Source organism: Taeniopygia guttata, chromosome 6 (genome assembly GCF_048771995.1).
Source record: "Taeniopygia guttata chromosome 6, bTaeGut7.mat, whole genome shotgun sequence".
Lineage (NCBI taxonomy): Eukaryota > Metazoa > Chordata > Aves > Passeriformes > Estrildidae > Taeniopygia > Taeniopygia guttata.
This window is the reverse complement of record NC_133031.1, coordinates 13559320-13578285: the sequence shown is the minus strand read 5'-3', so window position 1 is coordinate 13578285 and position 18966 is coordinate 13559320. Positions and strand designations below refer to the sequence as shown.

The 18966-nt window shown below is 40.7% G+C and overlaps 1 protein-coding gene and 1 long non-coding RNA gene across 9 annotated transcripts in view; one reads left to right on the top strand and one right to left on the bottom strand.

The window, feature by feature from the left end:
* ZMIZ1 (zinc finger MIZ-type containing 1) overlaps window positions 1-18966 on the top strand; it is a 334738-nt gene that overhangs the window by 45622 nt on the left and 270150 nt on the right. For all 8 annotated transcript variants that reach the window (XM_072931008.1, XM_072931003.1, XM_072931004.1 and 5 more), the window contains exon 2: window positions 4103-4230. The gene's annotated coding sequence lies outside the window, so the exon portion shown is untranslated. The remainder of the gene's footprint in view (window positions 1-4102; window positions 4231-18966) is intronic.
* LOC140684435 (uncharacterized) lies at window positions 15095-18448 on the bottom strand. Its single transcript, XR_012056693.1, has 3 exons — window positions 17244-18448; window positions 17089-17155; window positions 15095-16210 (listed from the first exon to the last, which is right to left on the bottom strand). It is a non-coding gene; the product is annotated as an uncharacterized lncRNA (long non-coding RNA).

The following is an 18966-nucleotide window of genomic DNA, read 5'->3' as shown; positions in this document are numbered from 1 at the left end:
TGAGTAGAGCTTCCTGTCTGTGCAGATACAGTTCTGGGAAAATAGTATTTGTTTGAAGAAGCTTCTTTCTTCACAAATGTCTCCAATACAGGTGTTTGTGGTGGAAGGCTTACCCTGGTGTATGTATGAGACGCGTGCACACAGACATATGCATGGATAATAGGGATATGCTTTTAATTCATACTAAAATTAGTGAGAACATGCTAATTTCTAGCTTGTTTTCATGTTGCTGTTGGTAAACGTTATATTGTGTTTTCATGAAATGAAACGTGTGAGTTCTATTTCATACTGATTCTGTGTCAGCTGTAGATGGTAGAAAATAGCTTGGAGAAAGAACATGATTTGGAAGTAGGAGAGGTTCCTGTATTTATAACCCAACGCTGAGAGGTTTTGTTCCGTTTCATCATGCTATTTAAGAGTAGGTATTTTATTCTTCTTTTTTCTTAGCTTGCTGGTTTGTTTTTTGCAATAAGAAATGGAGACTGCTACTTCCCTCAATAGATGTTAAGGAAATTGTTGTTCTATTACCTCTCCTAGATCAAAAGGTTGAAAATCAACAGGAAAAGAAAGCAAGTTTTTACTGTGATACAAACTTGACCTGTATTAGTACACTGAGTGTACTTAAAATTCACCTGAAGAAGAGTAGCTGTTAGTTAAATGTAGATTGAAGAACCTTGAGAACACTTCTTGGTTTTCTCTGTGAATTTTAAGAGGCGTTGATGATGATGCCCACCTTGGTTTAAACCCTGAGGTGCCTTATGTTATGGACAAGGTTTGGGGAGGGTTCTGTTGCAAACAGCAGTGCTCTGATCTAATGCCTCGGTGTTATGAAATTAGTAGCCATCATAGAGCTGGAAAATGCAATAAACCAGAAAGTCACCCAGGCTGGTCATGTACCATGGGAGCTTCTGTTGACACAGGAGTTGCTCCAGGAGCTGATGGGGTTCCATGTAGGGGTTAGACATAGGGTCAGCAAGCTCTTTGCCAGTCATGCAGTGCGGATTGCAAGTGAGGGGCATTACTTTCCTAAAATTTCAGTATCTGGATCACTTAAGACCTAGAACCTGCAAACGTCCTGCAGGAATTTTGCATTTTCTATAGGGAGTGGGCTACGTTTGGGTAATGCCTGGAAAAAACACTACCTTTGTGCAGCAGGAAGAATAAATCTGGCATCATCATTCAGAAAGGATTAGTCAAAATTGCATTCCAGTATCCCTACTCCATGTTTAAATTTCCAGCTCAGGTGCTGCCCAGAATGGGCACACATCGTGTGGGATTTAATGAGAACCCAGACCTAGCTGGAATAATTGAGGATTGTTTTTTTATTAAGCTAGATGTAGGAAAGCAACTCTGCTAAATTATTGCAGGAGTTGACTCACACACCATCTTGAGGGTGTTTGACTCAACATATGCCTAGTCATTTATCTAATGTTGATGTCAATGATTTGTTGGGTTTTGATACAGTGTTTCCCAGTTTTCTGTTTGTTTCCTTCCTGTAGTGGCTGTGTACCCAAAACATTTTGACATTTTTTTCGTATGAATTATCTCTGGCTGTGCCAGAAATTTAGTCAAGTCTCTTGGTTTTCCAAGTCATTTTGCAAGGTTTCTCCACTTAGGATTTGACTTTCGGGTAATGCGTTATTTCACTTTACCCTTTTTCTTGCCTGAGGATTTAAGAACAGACCAATCTCACCTTCTTTGGAGCAAGTCATGTCGAGTCTAACCTATATCTCTAAATGGTACTTGACAGATTTGTCTGCCTGAGAATGTTGTCTAAAAACTTCGGTTTTTTGCACTAAGGCTTCCTTTTTGCCACCTCTTGATTTTATGTTTGATTTGAAAATTTGTTTTCTTCAAACCTTCCATGTTTGCTTCAAATTATTCCTCCTGCTAGTAAGATGGAAGTGCAAAATTTTTAAGCACTTTAAATAAAACCAATACTTCAGTTCTGACTGGAGATCTTACTACTTCTTACTGGACTTTACTAGAGATTGGGGAGGGAGGTGTGTGGAATTTCTTAGCAGGGAGAAAAGTGTTGTCAAAAGCAATCTTTTGATTTGATAATGAAAAGGAAAAGCAAATTATTCATTTGAGTTAGGGATACAAAAATAATATATGTTTGAGGGAGTCATACAATTTCTTTTTTTCTTGTGTTTTGCAACCTGATCTGTGCTGAGCTGCTCAGTAAGTATTGATTTGCACATAGCCTCGGGATGTACACGTGTCAGGAGCAATTCACTAAGGGTCATTTCTTCTCCTGTCCCCATGGTTAGGGCTGTAGCACCGTTTCCCTTTTTTAAAAACAAACAAAAAAACAAAGAAAAAACAAAAAACCAAAACAACAACAAAAAACCAAAACTATTTGAGTTCTCCAGGTTTCAGCTTAAGTTGCTTTGCATCAATTAGTACAAGATGGTGAAAGCTGACAGAAAGCAGAAATGCAACTGATGAGGGGTGTAAGACATTGAGAAAGTGAAATTAAACACTGTGGGAAGGTTTGCCTTTAGGCAGAAGGTTGAGGAGGCAGGTTTTTGAGTAGCTATATTTTGTGTCAGGATCCATTCTTTCACATTGTCAAATTATTGCTATGCCTATTTATGGGTGCACATAACGAGGCAGAAGAGGTTTTGAATCACTGAGCTTGTTCTTTCTCTCCTTAGTGCACATTTTCTGTGTGTTGTCATCTGTGATCTTTATTTAGTTTTTCATTGTTTATTTACACTGCCACTTCATGAATTCTTTAAATCATTGCTTATCTAAAGGGGAATCTGGACAGAATTACTCTTGCAGCTTTAAGTCTTGATGACAGGAGGAGAGAAAAAGAGAGCTTTTGTCCCCTAGAGAAATGCAGGAACTGTGGCCATTTAGAGTTGGACAAACGTGGTGGCTTTGAGGGAGATGCTGTGATAGAAGTGCTGCCTATTATATTATATGCCTATTATATTATATCCTATCTGTTGGGGCCCATTTGAAATGTCTTCCAGGAGACTAGGATCTCTATGCTGTTAGCAGATGGGTTAATTGTTGTTTTGAGGGGTGGCAGAAGTGTGTGTGGAAGTTTAAGGTAGCATAGACTTTTCCTTATTTTGAGAACTTATGTTCAGATTTTCCGTGGGACAGAAAAGGGTAGAGTTTTTCTGTACTAATATAAGCCAGTGAATCGTGATGGAGAACAGACTGGTCGTGTTTCCCTTTGCTCATTCCCTGTGGAAAACCTTGATTGCCATTTCCTCAAAGATGTTAATGTCTTGCATTCACGCTTTAAAATAATTTTCCACTTGATTTTCCTGCCTTTCATCAGAGGCAGGTACTGGAGGTAGGGAGGCGCCCATTAAATCTCTCTGTCTGTAAGTTTCTTTAAAGTCATGTTAGGAGTAGGGCAGAGAGAGATGGTCTGAGGTGAGGAATTGTGGTTTTAAGGGAGTGAAGCTTGATTTCAAAGTGGTACCTTTAGTCAAAAGGTTTTTTAGATCACTTTCCCTTCATTCTGATTTTAAAAACCTTAAATACTTACTCTTGCTGTTACTGAAAGATTTGATATAGCTGGACTAGATAGTCTTAAGAAAAAGAGAAGTTGTCTTAAAAAGAAACAGAACTTATGATTAATTGGAAATACCTCATAATTGTAGGTATGATCCTCTCGGAGCAGAGCACATAAGCACTTAAATGTCGGTATATACCTGTATGTTCAGTATGCATGTTGGAATTTGCCTTTTGCCAACTATTTTGATAGTAAATGTGGCTCATTTGAATTTTTACAGAACTGGGTGTGAGCTTGGTTGAAGCTTGTTTACTTAATAGAATAAGTGCTCGAGAATATTTTTGAATTGGACTTTAACCCATTTAGTATGGGACTTTATCCCATTTTAACAGGAATCTCTTTGCATTTCTTAGTAGTGGTTGACTTGACATTCACGGTCCCTGTTTTGGTAAGGTGACAATGGAGAAAATACAGGACACCCTAAACTGGTATTTTGGAAGTGCAGAAATAGTGACAGAGTAGCTCTGCCAAGCAAGAGTTGTAATCAGTAGCCTCTTCGAAAAATCATTAAAATTAATGCTTATTTCCTTTTTTCTACTTTTTTTTTTCTCCTCCCCTCAGGAAATACTGTTGTGCTGAGGAAGAAAACAGCTCTCTCCTCCCTTTTTTTTTTTCCCCTCCCCTCCTTTCTTCTTGCTCGATTCAGAAGCTCCAGGAATGTGCTAATTGGCGGCGGCCTCTTCAGAAAGGTAAGGGATAATTGTTATCTGCTTTTCAAGGTGTTTTGCCTTCTCTGCTCCTTCTGGAAGGGTAGGTGATGGAAGAAGTTTGTCTATGTGGAGTTTAGCCAAATTTATGGTTCATGTGGGTTGCCCTTCTAATACTGGAATGCGAATACAAGCTTTGTGCACGTCTTGCTCTACTGCTAAGTGTAGGATACTGTCCCTTGAGAAAATCTAGGAGAGGACATGTATTTTAAATGCTTGCAAAGGAAAAAAAGTACAATTGTTGTACTGCAGACTGATTAACTAAATCTTTGCCTATCAGCTTGGATGAAAAGACAGAGGTCTGGAGAAGACAAGCTGAAGAATCATAACTCAAAGTGATTATCTTGTTATTATCACACATGTACCTCTGATCGGGCAAATATAGATAGGTTTAGTTGTTGTTTTGGTTAGTTTTTTAAATCTGATGTCTTCCCTGGGGTCTGTCATGGTTTTGTGGCTGGTTGTATCCGTGACAGATAAGACAGGAACTATCTGGAAGCCCAGCTCTAGTTCTGAATAGTGGAACACATGGCAAGTCTTTAACTATCAGACTTCTTCCAGTTTTGGACAGAAGTTCAAAATGTGTGTGAGAGGAATTTAATTTTGTAGTTATGTGGTGGTAGGAAAATCCATGTCAGTTTGTGTTGGGGATATATAAAGTCTAAAAAATTAGTTGCTGATTCATAGAGCATAGTGAGCAGCACAAGTAGACTCAAGTTTGTTGCTAGACAAATTGCATATGTATTTTAATATTTAAGATTTGTATTTGTTTAGGAGCTGCAGTGCTTTGAGATGTCATTTCCTCTTCCACCTTTGTGATAGAGGTTAATGCTCTTTGTAGTGGAGGTAATATCTTCTGTCTAGACCTCAGCCATTCTGGTTCAGAACTGACATCTTAATTTAGCACTGAGAAGGGATTTATGCTAACTTGCTAGATTCTGAATTGGAGAGGCTAGTGCATGAAAGAAGTTTTCCTGCCGGATTGCTCGATGGTGCTAACATTTGTGAAGGGTTTTGAAAGACAGTGAGAAGCAATAATGTCTTAAATTGCCCCAGCAAGATTTGTCAGAGTTCGTTTGTCAGTCCCTCACACTGACTAAGTACACTAACGTATCGAGGATAAGCTCCAGACAGGTAAGGTGCCTTGGGATGTTCTTTTTCTCATTTTCCATCTCATTCTTGCTAGTGCAGAGGCAAGCTAAGTCTTTATTGAACAGGCACAACCAGCTGTCTAGCTACTTTCTGCAATAAAGCTAATGATCTAATGGGCAAATGTTTCTTGGGGACCTTCAGCTGAAGCGGAGACAAGGAGAAACATACAGACCAGCTAAAGGGTTCTCAAGGAGTTTGCGATTTCCCCAGGGCTCCTTCTGTGTAATTACCTGTCTCTCTCTTTGTCTCCTATCTTTTAATGCAGGAGGAGTGTCAGACTCAGGGCCGCTAATCTTCGTTACTATGGAAAAGCTGGTTACACTCCTCTTCGTGCACTTCAAAAATGGCAATCGTTGGTCCCCAGCTGGTTCCCTGAATCTAACTTAAAAATGGATGATAGCTTTCCTCCTTGGTGCCAGACTAAAGAATGCAGCTGCCTGTGCTGTTGCAGGCAGGCACTGCTTCCACCGCTGATGCTGTGGCTTGCTGAGAGGAACCTGCAGGAGCTGCCTTGTGGCTTCTGAACCTGTTTTCTCCCAAACAAACAAAGGCTCTAAAATTCCTTTGAAAAACAAAATTTTGGGGCACACTGAAATGTGGGAGGCTTGGCTGAGCTGCACATGTGAAAGAAAGATTCTGTAAGGATTCATAGCTCCAGCTGAGTTTTTGTACTGTTTCTGAATGCCTGTAAACTCACTGGGTTGGGGACTGAGGGAAGATCTCTTTTGCAGGACTGTGGGCATCGCTTCTTGTTATTGTCTCCCTCCCAGCATATGTCATGTGCAGTGGAGCCAAGTGCCACTGCTCAGCTCAGTAGGATCAGCTTGAGAGGCTGTGCACAGACCGCTGCTATTTCTCTCCGGCCACATGCATCTGTTTGTCCCTCTTGCACAGTACTGGAAATTTGGAGGGGAATCCCTGCCTGCTGCTCCCCTCCTCCTTTCCCTGCACATGCTTCCTGAGTTGCAACATGTCAGACAGATGATTCCTCTGAAGCCATGGCTTGGGAACAGCTCCAGCACAAAGGCCTTGTCTCTGTGTGCTCCTTTTCATCCTAGTGAGGAGAGGGAAACTGTCCCATGTTGGACAGGGTCCCTTTCTAGCTGCTGAGGCTTGCTCACCCAGGAGGTGTGTGTTGCTGAGCCCCTTTATGGTACCTTTGTAAAACATGCTTTAACTGTCTGCAGATGCACGGTATTTAAGCAGCAGAGTCTGTATTATCAAATGTCATGCAGCCTGTAGTCCTCAGGGTGAAAAGCTCTGGGGGGAGAGGCTGGATGTGACCGTGGAATTTGAGAACCAAAGCAGGAGGAAATTCTTGCCCATGTCTTGGACTAGAGCAGGTTCAGTAGAGGTGGAGGATGGGGAACATATACTCCTTCTCAGTTTGGAGGTGTTGAAGGGGGGCAGTCAGAAAGGAGAGAGAGGCAGGGCAGGGTCAAGGCAACAAAAGATCAGGCTGTCCACAGGGCCACAGTTTGCTGCTTTTTGCCTTTAATTCTATACTTTTCTCTGTCTGTTCATCTTAACTAAATTTGGGCCAAGATAATTGTCAATTTTCTTGTTTGTTAAGAGAGGAACTCTGCCTCCATTCAGATTTTTTCAGAAGTTATGTTTTGTATCAGTGCATCTAGAATGACTATTTTTTACTGATTTTTTTTAAGAACTTTTATTGCCCTCATAATTTCTACATTTTCCTTTTTTATTTGTATCAGCCTGAGCCATCTCCAAAGGAATGGTGATACTGCTACTAGATAACATTTCAGGTCGTTGACACTGTATGTTAAACACCATGTCTATAATAACTTAGCTGTCAGTTGGAACTTTGCCCTAATTGTATTTTTCTTTCCATTTATAAATCAAGTTCACAGCTCTTGAGCATTTGTAGAGCATTTCAACAAGGTGTTTGTTTCAGGTCTTGTGGTTTTTTCCCCCCTCAAATCCTTTGAGATCTTTGAGGTTAGTATTTCTCATTCAATAACTTTATTCACTAAAATGATGTGCCTGTCAAAGCTGTATTGCACCTTAGGAAAGGATGACAGGTTCTTCCAGAGTTCTCAATTTGCAAAGCCCTAACCATCTCCCACTTTAAATCAGGACTTTGCCAATGCTTGAGGTCTTTAAGTACTTCATTAACTTAACAATAAGCCTGCACTCTCTTGCTTTTTACTAAAAGCTTTGATTTTTTTCAGAGTTTCATTTCATGAATGTTTCAGGTATTCATTCTTTACTCTGATGTGGAGAAGACTTAAATCTCATAAATTTTACTGGAGAGGGAAAAATAACTTCTATCCCAGTAGTACATTTTTCAGGTAATTTTTATGTTTAGAATCTGTTTACCATGTAGATTTAGAGAGCTAAATGATTGTTTTGTACCTCCAGGAAGATAGTTTTAAACATTTTTAGTGGTTTCAAGTGTACATGAAGTGGAGAGTTCAGAGCTGAAATTAACTTTGTAAATTGTAATTTTTTTTTCATAGACAAGGTCTAAAAAGCATTAAGCAGAATGAAAATTTAGCATATCTAGGCAAAGGAAGATAGGTTGCAGCAGTAGTGATTTTGAATTTGCTACCATTTTCAGTTGTCTGAGTCAGCCCTTTTCTGAGGGCAAACTTTACAGGTTCACAGACTTGAGTGAGTAGGGTTTTAGGAAGATGAGGTGAGAACACTGCAAGGACGGCTTGTCTTGGGGCATCTCTGTGTATGGAGGGCTACAAGGTCCTGTCCTGTGGTGTAGGCCCCCTGCCCTGTACCGTGGCTATGGCAATGACCATTCATTGTCCCTCATTAAAACCTTCCAGTCCTTAGTGCTAGCAGAGTAACTCTGGGTTGCTTGGCTTTACTCTGGTTTCAGCAGTTATGGTCTGCCTGCCTCAGTTGTCCATAATGCAGCAGGGTTTTGGATATTCCTCGTGGTCACTGTGTTTCAAGTGTGTAGACCTACTTCTGACTACAGAACTGAATTTATTCCTTAGGAAAAAGTCCTGTATGGAGTAGCATGTTCCCTTGTGCTGAAGCCTCCTCTCTTCCCCTCTTCCACCACCCTGATGAACTTCAGTTGGGTCGTTGGTTGACTCCTCTTTTCATCCACACCCTGGGATTGAAGGGATGCTTCTGGAGGCCAGATGCCTGCTCACCATCATCCCTGGTGTGCAAGTATTGCCCTGAGCATTGAGGTGGCTTCCTGTTCTCTCTGGAGCTTTGGAGGGCACTAGGAGGAACTCTGGCTCAAGTGGATTGCAGTGACTGCTGCAGAGCCCTGGCATGACCAGCTGCCAGTCTACGGGAAAGAGTTTCTGAGAGAGCATGTTGTGCCAGTCCGTAATGAATGGCTGAGAGGAACAAAGTGTGTCACATAGGTGTTAGTGTAGGTGGCAGATTTTGGTATTTTACTTTGGTTTATATTTTCTGTTAGTCCTTCAAAAAGAAAGCTGCAAGGCCCAAGTCAGGCAATGAAGTCCTTGTTGAAATTAGCAATGAAAAAGACCTGGCTTGTTGCCTTACTTTCTTAAAAGTGTCTTCTGCTAGGGAATGACCCATCTGGTTGCATATTGCTCCCTCTTTCAGGTACCCAAACATACATGTGAGTTCTTTATTATAAGTTTCAATAATTTGGCCACTCATAAAAAAATAATAATGAACCAAACCAGTACAAGTTTTCATTCCTAAATCAAGTATTTTAAAGTATGAATCCAAAATCATAAGACGGTATTTCAAAATCATGTTTTCCAGTGGTTTTTGTCTCTTGTCCTCTGTTTGGCATATATGTGGTTTCATGTGGTGCTGCCTAGGGTATTGTGAAGACAGGGTACTACTGGCAGCCCAGGCTGTGGTAGCAGAAATCGTTCATCCTGTCTCATCCCTTTTGGGCTTAGCCCACCGGAGGACTCTTCAGTTAGCCCAATCATTACAGTAGAGAGCTGCACTAATGTCTTGCCAGCTGCAAGACAGAAGATATTTCATCTTGGAAGCCTTGCCATAAAGAAATTTTGTCTAGAAAATTCTATGCAGATTTGAACTGGCCCAGTAAGCTTATACCGGTAAGTGCTTTGTAAAATGTGTCCTAAAACATTTTTGTCTGGTGCTGATGGCCTTAAAAGCCAGATGAGGTGCATCAGTGACTCATGGTCAGTTACTCCCCTGCTGCGTGATGTAAACCAGATCTTCCTTTGGTGCCTTCTCACATACAGCCTTTCAGGCTGGATGGTGAATTTCAAGCTTATCCTTATAGTCTGCAGTTCATACCCTAACCAAGCTATTCTCTTGAAAGAGATCTCTTAAATTGGTTGTAGCATAAATAGAAAGTTTCCAGTCATTCCCTTACTATTCTTGATTAAACAGGAAATGAGATCTAAATGTTAGAATGACCCAGGAAGTTTTACTTCCACTTCTCCTCAACTTCTTTCCTTCAATTGCTCTGTCAAAATGTGGACTTGTTGCAATTTCAGCCCTAATGATTTTTTCAGTCTTCTCGTGGGCATTGTTGTGAAGGAGTGGAAACATAATATTTTAAAGAAGGAAAAGGGAAGGTGTGTGGCTTTGGGTTTTCTTTATTTTTTCGAGTTTCCCAAATAGATTTGGGTATTTGTGACAGTCATAATAAAATCAGTTGATTAGACAAGAAGGTTAGGTATATTAAGCAAAGCACTGTTTTCCAGCAAAATGAGCAGCTAGGCTATATTTCAGTCTTCAGATGCTTGGCTAAATAATGGTGACATACGTTTTTTGCTGCTAGAAATTGAGATTTTGGCGATCATATGCAACTGTGAAATCTGTAGGCATATACTGTAGCAGAAGCTGTCTTTATGCATATACAGCACATGGTATTTGGCTTGGGAGAAAGTTCTTCGCTCTCTAAGAAAGTGAGGTTTTTGATTGAACTGACTGCTCTTTGTGCTTCATACTTAACATTTCTATTCTAGAAGGACAGATAAATTGTATGTATTAAAGGTACTGTTGTTTTGCCCCTGTTCCCAGCAATGCAGTCTGTTTCCCTGTCTTTCTTTTTTCCAAGCCGTTTCTTTCCAAGCTTGTGATTATAATTACAGTGAGAAGTAGATTACATACATCTGTATATTTCAGCAGGAAAAGTGAGCCTCGGAAGAATTTTGGACTGTGGGACATTTCCTTACTCAGCTCTGTCTTAAAAGTGTTTTGATATTCCCAAAGGGTTCTGGGAATGTCAAACTGGTAAGACACTGGTGTGGGGAGGACAGAGAGTAGAAGAAAAAGGATGGAAGAAGTATGCAAGTGGTGGTTCACCAGTGTTGCATTAATAGAATCCTTGAATCAAGTGCTCATTCATTTTAACTAGAGGCTAATTAATCAGAGTAAGTAGATAATATGATAAGCTGCTTTTAATAAAGTGAAGCAGCTTTATTAGCAGTAAGCAAAACGCAAAATATTTGGTCTCTGGCACATGTGGTTTTCATGGGGACTGTGGTTTGCCACCAGCTCTGGATTGTGCTAGCCTTTTTCTTGCTGCATTCTGCAGGCTGTGCTGTGTGTTTCAGCATGTGGCCAATTCAGAATTCAGGAAATAGAGTCTAATCAAAAGCAGGTGTAACATTTTAAAACCAGAAGGAATGTTCCTTACAGATCTTTTTCTATGCCAGATTAGCATTTGCCAATTTTCAAACTTCGGATGCTGTTATTTTGCTTTGGTGATAGCAGGCTTTATGCTTCCAAGCAGGCAAGCAGGAAAACAATAAGCTGTGTGGATTTACCAGAGTGTCGCTGTTTGAAGGGCAGCAGTATGATAGAGCTTGGTAACTGCTAACATAGCCTGAAACCAGTAAGTATTTATCCAGCCATTTACAACTTAAGAACAGAAATGTACCAGGCTGGTGCTACTTGTGTGTATAGTTAAGTAGAGGGCCAAATGCAGTGTGCCACTGTTAAACTCTGGAGCAGGCTTGCATACTCTTGTTTCAGATGATTTTCTGTAGTGCCTCTGTGCCATTGTGGTGTTCCCCGGTGTCTCTCTTGAAAAGCTGTAGAAGCCATTCGAGGGACTATGATGTGCATGGCAGTGCAAGGCTATAATAGGAAATACAGAAGTGAGTCACAGATTAAGATAATGACGTAATTTACATTGGACTGAATTACATTAAGTGCCTACATTTAGGCTCGAAATGAACTTCACTTAATACTATGTATATCCTTGTTGAAGTAAGCTAAAATTAGCAAATTATTCATTGAAGTCACCTCACAGTAAACTTAGAAACTACTGGTTCGATAAGGTTCCTGTAATTGTGAGCTGGAGAAGTTGAGCTAGTAGGTGAATGTGATTTGCGAATAGGGTGCTGGCAAGGAAATTGTCTTCCCCCCACCGGCCTTTCCTTAAAAGACTTTGCTTCCCAGAGCCATTCAAGTGTAAATCCTTGTGCAACAAAGGGGAGGCTGGCAGCTCCACCGGTTCAACAGTATAAGCGATCTCTCATGCTTCAGTTGAAAGGCTGAATCCCTGAAACGCAGAATGCTGCTATAGAGGGAGACTCTCAAAAGGCTGCTGAGAACGGCGGGGTGGGAGGGAGCACAGGGTTGGAAAGCTGTTTGGATCCTTGAAAATGCACTGACAATTTTTGTCTTTGCTGTAAAATGACCTGGAGGCAGCTGGACAAAGGGAAAGGCTGCTGTTCAGGTGAGGTTGCCATCACCACTCTAGGAGCTGGATTTTACTTGTTCTCTCCCTTAGGAACACAGCATGCTGCTCTACTTGCCAGCACTGTATGTGGTGCCAATATTTTGTCTACAGTGTGCATTGAGTCCCTCTTAGTTTTCCTGTTTGGATTATTCTTTCTAACGACTGTGTTGCAAGTCTCAAAGCTTTAGAATAGTGACTTCTTGCTTTGCAAAACAGAGTATGAAATCGTGGACACTGGGTTTTACACTGAAAGGACGAGGTTAATCTTGCACCTTCTGAAACCTTTGTAAATATTTGACCGGCTACTCGGCAACACAGCTGAGCTGCCTGAGTTAATGCTTAATGTGAGAGTGGTCCTGAAGTGCATGGCTTTGGTGATGGACCAAGGGTCACAGAGTGAGCAGTCCTTCTCCATGAAGGCATTTTGCTCCCTGTTCCTTATCTTCCAGGATTCCTCCCTTTCCCCCTCCACCGCCCCAGATCTGCGGGCAGGAGGAGGTGTGATAGCTGAGTCCACTGGAGGCAGAGTCAGCTGGGTGTGTTCAGGTGGCAGGAAAATTGGTTTGGGGTGTCCCGCTGACTTTCTCTGCCCTGGGGCTTTTGCTGGTCCAGCAGCAATGGGGTAATCCTTGACTTGCAAGTGAGGGTGGGTCTGTCAGGCTCTTCACAACTACATCTGGGTTTGGAAGAAGGTTTTTATGCACATAGGAATGGCACCAGTAATTAGTTGGTAGTAACTGGTCACTGGCGGGGAGCAGCCTAGAGACCAGTGACAAATATTAGACTGAGTATGTTAGAATTTAAATTGCAGGTTCTGACACCTGCCATGCCTTGATAATGTAAAAATACCCTCTTGTGTTCTGAATGAAATGTTTTCTAGTGTTGGAAAGTTAGCACAAATACTACATGGGAAAATGTTTTCAGCTTTATGAACCAGATAAATGAAAATCTCCTCCTTGTTTTATGGGAACTAACCAGTGCAAGACAGCTCTTGCTTTTCTGATGTAAAGATTGATCGTTCATAATGTTGTACCATATCAGTCCTTCCAAGTGGCAAGAAACTGAAATGTCAGTGCAAATGAAAGAAGATTCTTTCCGAGAACTTCAGTTTCATAACAGAGCATCACTTAAAAATAAATACATTTTTAAACTGATTGTTTAGGTGTGATGAATGTTGCTTGAGGATACCAGCTATCAGAGACCATCCCAGAGACATGTATAGTGTATTCCAGTAAGTGTATAAAGAAGTAGCACTGCCCTACCTACTGCACTATGAGATGGAAATAAGCAAAACCTTGATTATTGAAAAACTAACTTGTTACATGCTGTTTAAAAAAACTGTCCCACTTTCTACTGCTGTGTTTTTTTAACTATTGTTGTTGTAAAAAAAAAAAAGTTAATTTCTGGCAATAGTTTATTGTTTTGATTTTAGGGTAGTTGTTTTGTTTAGTTTGTTTTTGGTAGTTTTTTTTTAGTTTGTTTTGGGTTGTTTGTTGGTATTTTTGTTGTCTGGGTTTTAATATGCTGAGTAGTTTATATGCCCACTTAGGGTTTGATAGTTTCCATTTTCTAGTCTGCATTTCTGTGGCGGAAACTTTGATTCCTGAAGATCAATTTTGGAAATACCCTATTTGACAAAAATGTCTCAGGAGAAAATAAACGTTCAAGAGAGAAGGCAGTAGTGTTGGAAAAACACTAATGTTCATACTGGTAAGGAGTTTTGACCTCAGAGCAGGGGCTCACTTGGGAAAGGTTCAATACGTTTGACTCCAGTGCTCCTAATCCAAGAAAGCCATATGGAAGAAGCTACAAAGGATAAGATTTGGGAAAACCTTTTGCTATGTGGCTTGTGATCACAGCACCTCAATCATAGTTCCTACACCTTCTTTTAAGATCTGCTAGTGGACAGACACCTGTGTAAGCCCTGAGCATGGCCCCAGCTGGCAGGTGTCAGTTTAGGTGTTTTTGTAGCAGAATACAGTGCTGGAAAAGAATATCATTCTTTACAACCTTTTATCAGATAGGGAGTTGAGATCTGGTTCTTCTGAAGGACCGCGGCGTATCATGAACGCAGCCTAGATTTGAGTGAAGTCTGGCATTAGCTTCCTGGAAGTGTTCAGCAGGTGCCTCTGTGAAATGAGAGTCTGTTGGGCCACTACAATTGCCAACCCTGTATTTCTAACTGAACACATGGACACACAGAAAAGCGAAGTTATTTTCCTTCAGTTCCTTGGCAAGTGAATGACATGGCTGGGAATAGAATGGAGATTTCCTGATGTCCATTTCCCTCTTAAAATTATCAAACAGCGCTGCTTTCTTCTTCATTGTAAACATGAATCGAGCCAAATGGCATGCACAATTAGCTTTTTTTTTTCTGCAAAGCTAGGGGGAAGGAGAGAAGGAGGAGGAGACTGGAGATATAAAGGGGAGGGGAGAGTCATTCAGGGACACTGTACCTGCTGGGGCACAATGTAATAACCGCTGGGGCAGCCAGGACTGCAGATGCATTGTTATCTGCAGTCCCCAATCTGGGAGAGCTGCAAAAGGTTTAATGCAAATCTGAGACCTCTGCCATTGTGTGAGACAGATTAGGGCTCATTTGCATTCCTTCTCCTATAATAATTACCTAGCAAGGAGTGCCTGTTACCATTAGCTTCATTCTGTTTGCCTGTGATAACGCCATCAGCAATCTCTTCTCCGTGGATTGTGGACACTGTGAGGAAGGGCAGCGCGCCAAAAAATGATAATAAAAGAAATCTGTTGGGAAAGTAGTAGAAAAATGTGAATGCTGAAAAATTAAAATGCAGATAATTTTAGTAATAGACACTAAATACAGCTGGAGAAATACTGTGAGCTGAAGAGTAAAAGTCAATATTAATCCATAATATTGATGAGTGGTATGGTTTCAAATATCAGTTGAGAAAAGCTAGCACAGGATTTTAACTGAGCTTTATCTATGGTGCTTGAATAGTTTTGTTCAGTTTTCAGGATTGATTTAGATTGTTCTAAAATTAGTGCAACTAGAGATCAGTGTTACTGAGAGACAAATGTTAACTGTCTAAAACTGATGTGATGCATCAGAATTTCAGGTAAAATTCCGCAGAATTAGCACTGCTTTGGGTCCTGGAACTGAAGCAAAGAAGGATTCCTGACTTGGAAATTGGGGCAGACATTTGGGGTTCTTTTGCTGTGGGATTTGTTTGCTTTTGAGATGGGAGGAGTTAAATAGCAGAAAAGGAATGCAACTAAACATGGGAGAGTGAGGGTGCTAAAATCAGCTTGTTCCCTCTACACATTTATTGCATATGGAAGGAGCACGAAATCCTTTTGAGCAACATTTGCTGTTCTTGCCACTCACTCTCCTTCCCTTGGTTTTTACCCTTTGCACCCTGATGAAGAAGGTGCTGGAGTTGGCTCCTACCTTGACTCCCCAGCTGTGTATGCACACCACAGCAGCAGAGTGCAGCTGCTGGGGATGGAGCTGGTTGTGTGTTGCTGCAGAATGTCTTATTTGGATGCTCCTAGTTAGGGTGTAGGGGGAACTCTGGAAGAAGATAACATGTCAGATATTCTACGTGCACATCAACATCAGGGAGGGAGCAGTGTGTGCCTTGGCTGCCTCTGGTTTGCTACAGATTTCCCTGTTTTGGAGCAAGCTTTCCCCTGCCAGAATTTTCAGTGAAGTAATTCCATCTTTCACAGTGGAGAGGTGGGGAAGCAGGAAGACAAATCAAAGCAGCTCTGGCTTTAATCTGCCAAACAGACACCTTACATGTATTTAAATAGATGTAGGCGAATTTCTGATCTGCAGCAAGCTATCAAAACGAAAATGATGAGTCTCATAGTTGGGTTGTTTTGTGTGCCTTTAATTTTTCAAGTGATATTTTGAGGGCGTGCTGCCACATTGATCTTCTCCATCAGTGTGGAAGCAGTAGAATACCCAGGATACTGCCTGAAAAGTTGCAAGGAGCTTTTCTGTAGATGACCTGTTAGGCAGCGTGTGAGCTGCCAGGAGAAAACCTCAGTTCCTGCAACTGGCATCCATTCTGGCTGTTAGGGATTTGGGTGGGTACTGTGTTTGCATAACTCTGAAGAGTTTAGAGATCCTCATGTGTGAAGAGCCTTAGTTTTCCAAAACTTTCCTCTTGACATCAGTTTCTTAGACTGTGGAAGCAAGAAAAGTATTTTGAAAACACTCAATATCAAGGTAAATGGATAGGGCTAAGTGCTGCCTTCAATGATAGCACTAGATATTTAACATTAACCACAAGTTATATTGATGTAAAGGATTAGAGGGAATGGTAGAGAACTGGAAATGTTCGTATTTCTCAAGTCTATTTTTTTCCTCTTTGTGTTTTTACCACTATAATAATGTCAAAAATCACAAACTTGAGTTACACAAACATAAAAGGAAACTTTAGAAGAGGAGTTTAAAAAAATAGTTTTAAAGCACATGTTTCTTAAACCAAATGAATATTTTTAATTCTTAATACAAACTAGAGGATACAACTGTATTTAAGAGCAGCAGCATAAATCCTTTTTTCATCTTCTAGACCTTTTTCTAGGAGGAGGAAATACAATTTGGTGCATAGCTTGTTCTGTATTATATATATATAATTTACAAGTTGTGCCATCATTACATTGGAATAAAACTGCAGTTGATGTAATTGGAAAGGTCTATTGTATGTAGTGTATGGAGAAGGACAAGGAAGTTTTGAAGTGTATGGAGAATAATGATTATGTACATCTAAATGCAAGCTAAAACAGCAACATATGTTACTGTGTGAGTAATTGGAGATAATAAAAAAATCTGACTTAGATACTGCAGTATGCGATGTGAAGCTGTATGTTTATAGGTATACATAGACACAATTTGAAACTTAAAAAATAATGTACAAATAACATAACTTCTTACCAGGCTTGTATTATTTGTGCAAATTATTTTTCTCTTATGGCCTTTCTTTAAATTTAGTCCAATCACCATATGTATTTTCAGTCTTCTGAGTCTGTTGCAGTGCATTCCAAGCAATTTGTGTACTTACCAGTATATAGCTTTTCTTAAACCCACCATGTGCATGGGTATGTTACTCATCCCAAGGCCTCTGTAATCTGGAAGAGATGCATCAGAAATGAGTTTTTTGAATCCCCTTCTTTATCTGTAAAGTTGAACTTGGGCTTTAAAGCCCGTGTTAAAGACCTGTAAAGGCACACGAAGAGCTGAAGTTTTGTTGGAGGAAATGTCACCATAAGGGAAGAGGTGCTGAAAGCTCTGTCCCAGCGCAGTGCCACTGGGACTGTTGTTGCTCATCCTCCCTAATGGGAGGCAGTGCCTGTCACACCCAGGAGCAAGGAGGTGTTCGTTTGCTCAGACTCAGGTACACAACCTAAGCTATACAAGCTGGGCTGAGTTGTTTCTCAGTACTCCTGCACTTGAAGGTAAATTTAAGCTGACCTATTGTTTTGTTGAAATGCATGTCAGGTGCTCTGTCCCTCAACAGAAGGTCGAATACCTGTTTGGAGAAAGGCTAGAGTTGTAGGCAGAGAAGCCACTCCAGAAAACAGACATCCTAGCTTGGTAACACACTGCATTTGAGAGCAATGCATTTCCAAAAGAGTCATTGAAAAGAGGAAAAAAAGTAGGGGGGTCTTGTTTGTGCAGTGCACTTCATCAGCAAACGAAGGACCCACAGATTGTCAGTATGTTAAACTGACCATCACACATGAATCAATCAAAGGAACAGCTGGTGTCTTTAGGCTGGCTGAGGATGATCGTCAGGCACTCCTTTCTGTTGTAACAGAGTCCAGATATGGACTGCTTTACAGAAAATGAAAGAGAAGTTACTTTTCTAGCTCAGCAGTAGCAAGGGCACACAGCTCCCTGTACTACTTTCATGTCTCACCATGCCTCCTTCCTCTCTCTCCCTCTCCAGCCGGTTTAATAGCAATGAGGTTAGTAGCTGAAGAACTGGCTTTGCTGACTTTTACCTAACAAAGGTTTCACAAGCTTTACACTATATGGCACAGTGATAATTTTCTTAAATACTTGAAGAAAATGTGCCCACAGAGAACACAGATATCCATGAAAACATACTTAAACATACATTTATTAAGTAATGCGGATAACTAAACTTTTATATAAGCATAACCATACACCCACACAACTTGCAAGACTAGACTTATTTTCAGCTGCCTTATTATCAAAATTACAATTTATATAACATAAATTATCTGAGCCAAAGGAATTTATGAAGCAGAATTCTGAAATTGGTTTAACTCTCTTGATTCTGCAGAATGTTTCCATCTTAGTAGCTGCAATATTTTTTTTTTTTTAATTTGGGGGGGTGTAAGGGGGAAGGTGAGAGTTGGGATAAAAATGTTTTATGAAAAGGGCTGGATATTTGAAGCATTGCAGAAAGCTATGTTTTACCATTTATTGGAAGGCTAATTGCAAAGTACTTCTTTTAGAGCCACTCTAGTACAATGTGGGTAGCTGTAGTCTACACAGCAAATTATGAAGAGAAAGCAAAGAATTTACACGCTGGTAAGTTCTTTGGGTGTCACTGGTCCAGTGACACCCAAACTACTGTCCAGTGACAAAATCTGGGTACCCAAAGCAAAACAGCAGTGTCCTAGGCACAGCCCTCTGCCCAAGGTAATCAGCTTTCCTGAGTTAAGAGAAGTCTCTTTTCTGGGTGGAGCACCATGCAGATTTGCCCAAAGACTGCAAACATTAATCTCTTCATGTGGTTTTTTGAACTTAGGTTTATTTCTTAATTTGTGTACAACTGTTGAGTAAAAACATGGTGTTGCTGCAGAGAGATAATGCACGTGGGTGTACATGTTCTTGGCTCAACCTCCTTGAGGAGGACTGGCATACAGGAGCTGGGACTTGTGGGATGTTTTTCTCAAACAAACCCTCA